This window comes from Miscanthus floridulus, chromosome 8, assembly GCF_019320115.1.
Source record: "Miscanthus floridulus cultivar M001 chromosome 8, ASM1932011v1, whole genome shotgun sequence".
NCBI classification, from domain to species: Eukaryota; Viridiplantae; Streptophyta; class Magnoliopsida; order Poales; family Poaceae; genus Miscanthus; species Miscanthus floridulus.
The window spans coordinates 132411147-132413917 of record NC_089587.1 but is presented as its reverse complement, the minus strand read 5'-3'; positions in this window follow the sequence as shown (position 1 = coordinate 132413917).

The window sequence follows — 2771 nt, the reverse complement described above, 5'->3', positions numbered from 1 at the left end:
TCCATATGCCTGATGATGGCCGGGCTGGTCAGGCCAGCATGCGGACAAGAGGGCCATGCCCCTATTGCTTGCTCCCACTCGCTTTTGCTTGCCTCGCTTCGCTCTCTCTCCCTCTTGCCATGGCGAAGCCGAGCGCCATTACCACCAGTGGGCTTCACTGAGCTCACACGTAGCCCTCATCGCTCCATTTCCAAATTGCCCATGTGCCAATAGCTCTGCCTTGCTCCTGCTCTACCACCTCAACCCAGTAGAGCCACCATTCAAGCCTAAGGTGAAGGCCTATGGCCATTTCCACCATCACGACATCACTAGAGCACTACCACGCTCTTGGCTCAGCCATGGCTAGGCCACTCCATTGCATCTCCCGCCTTCCTATCTTTTGGTCCATAGTTGCCTTAGGTCACTGCTGCTCAGGCTGAATCTAGGGTAGGTGCTACCATACCATCACACGAGAACGCACCTGCCGCTCTCACCATGCCCGCCATGGCCATGAGCTCTAGCTCATCGTGGCTAGTAGCCCCTAGGTCTCGCCATGCCCTGCTCAAAGATGTTTGTGCCGGGCCACTGAACCCTAGCTCCTAACACGAAGTAGGAGACCTACCTCTCGCCATCGGTTAGCCAAAACAGAGAGCCCCACCATGCGCGCTCGGCACCAGTCATGCCACCATGCACGCGATCATGCTCCCCCACTGCTCCACCGTGGCTAGATCTTGCTCTAGAACTGTGCGAGGTCACCATAGAGGTAGGGCCATTCTCGCCGGAGCATGCCATGGCCGAAGATAGCCGGCGTGACACCACGCAACCACCGCCGTCCACCATGCTCACCTGGTGAGCTTGCTATGGTGAGCCGCTGACCCAACATAGGGTACCCGTAGGTGCGGGTTGATGAGAGGAACACGATGGTGCTTGGGGTTTCACTAGAGACCTCATCGGTCAACGAGCTTTAACCGGTCAGCGCCATCCTCTACTCTTCTGTTGCTGATGGGTGGGACCCATTGACTTATGGGCCCCTGCTGCCAGTCGCACTAGGTGCACTGGACTAGGTGCACCTAGCAGCTGAGCTTGATTTGAAATTCATTTTTCTTTATTTAATATTACATATTTTGTAGCAAATTTCAAAAATTCATATCTATAGCTAGGAGTGTCCAAATTGAGTCATCCAAATTTTGTTGGATTCTTTATGAAGTGTACTATTTGATAAAATATGAAACCTACTGTTTGGGATATTTTTCTAGGAGAATTAAATTGAGCTAGATAAGTGCTTTTAAATTTATTTCCATCTTGTAAAGTGCATATCTTGAGCTAGGGAAGTGCAAAAATTATCATTCAAAATTTACTGGTCTTGTGTTGACATTCTCTAGCTAGGAAAATGCTAAACCTATAGTAGGTATACTTGGAATATGGTCTTCCCATTTAACCTTGTTTAATTGCTAGTTTCTAGTGAAAATAAATAGGGTAAAAATACATAACTTATGATTATGCAAATTTTTACACAGTGTTATGGTGCTAGAATGAAAGTAAGAAAAATATAAAATCTATTGTTTGACACTTTTCACTAGGCTAAACTATTTTTCTAAAATAAGCCTATGCAACTTGTCATTTTTGTAGAGATGGCTATACTTATCCAAATGGCATGAAATTTGTACAGTATACTTTTGGGGTCATATGTAGGCTACTGTAATTTCTCAGAATTTATTATGCACTTTTGATATATGTTCCTTATTTCACCCTAATGTCCAAATAAATTAATAAAGGTATTTAAATAATTTATTAGGCTTGACCATTATGTTTTCTAAAGTGTATATGATGTCTATGAACCGTCAGGTACCATTGGTTGTGCCCAGATTTAATTGCTTGTATGCGGTGAAATATTAATTGCTCTATAATTCAATTTAAGTGACTATTTTGGACAGTTTCTGTTGTTAAGTAAATTGCATGGGTAACATGATGTTTACTATGAACATTATCAATAACAAAGTTGTAGATAACTTACTTATATTTCTTGTGTCAAATTTTCATGGCAATAAGCTAAATGGTATGAGAGTTATAGCTATTAGAAGTTGGTCTCTAGAAATGTTCATTCTTTGGAATTTCTAGATAGATCTAGGAAATTGCTTTGTTTGACCTTGATAGCTGTTGAATCATCTTGAGATGACTATAATAAAGTTGTAGGAAGTTTTATAAGCTTTTCAGAAACTCCAAGATCATAGTATTTGGTTGAGTAGAACTCCTAGATAGGGCCAAAATAAGTAGCTGTTGTTTACAATCTAGGAAATGACTATCAAATTTGTAATTGTTTGTCTTATGTGATGCTTGTGTAGATGCTTATGCTAATTAAGATTAGTTATTAGCTATGGGTTCTCAACCTCTTACTGATGATGAACAACTTTACCTTAGGTTACTAGAACTTGGCGAGTGTATGTTTCTTGTACTATAGAAGAGATATGCACCTACTCAGTAAAGATCAACTAGAAGAAAGTAATACATCTACTAGGGCAACGAATGTTAAACTTATCACACATCTTGTGGATAACCATGCTCAGGTGTATACACTTTATCATGTCATCTCATCTCTTATGCATTCATGATACTTGTTTGTGCATATGCATGCAATAGGTTCCCCGGAAGGAGTGACACTACTCAAGTTCGAACCTGAGCGTCAGGAGGAGGAGCAGGTAGCCTAGTTGTAGGAGGTTCAGGGGGAAGGAGGAGTCAACATAGGAAGATCTTCCTAAGTGTCCTGACCACCAACCATCCTTATTTCTTAAAGG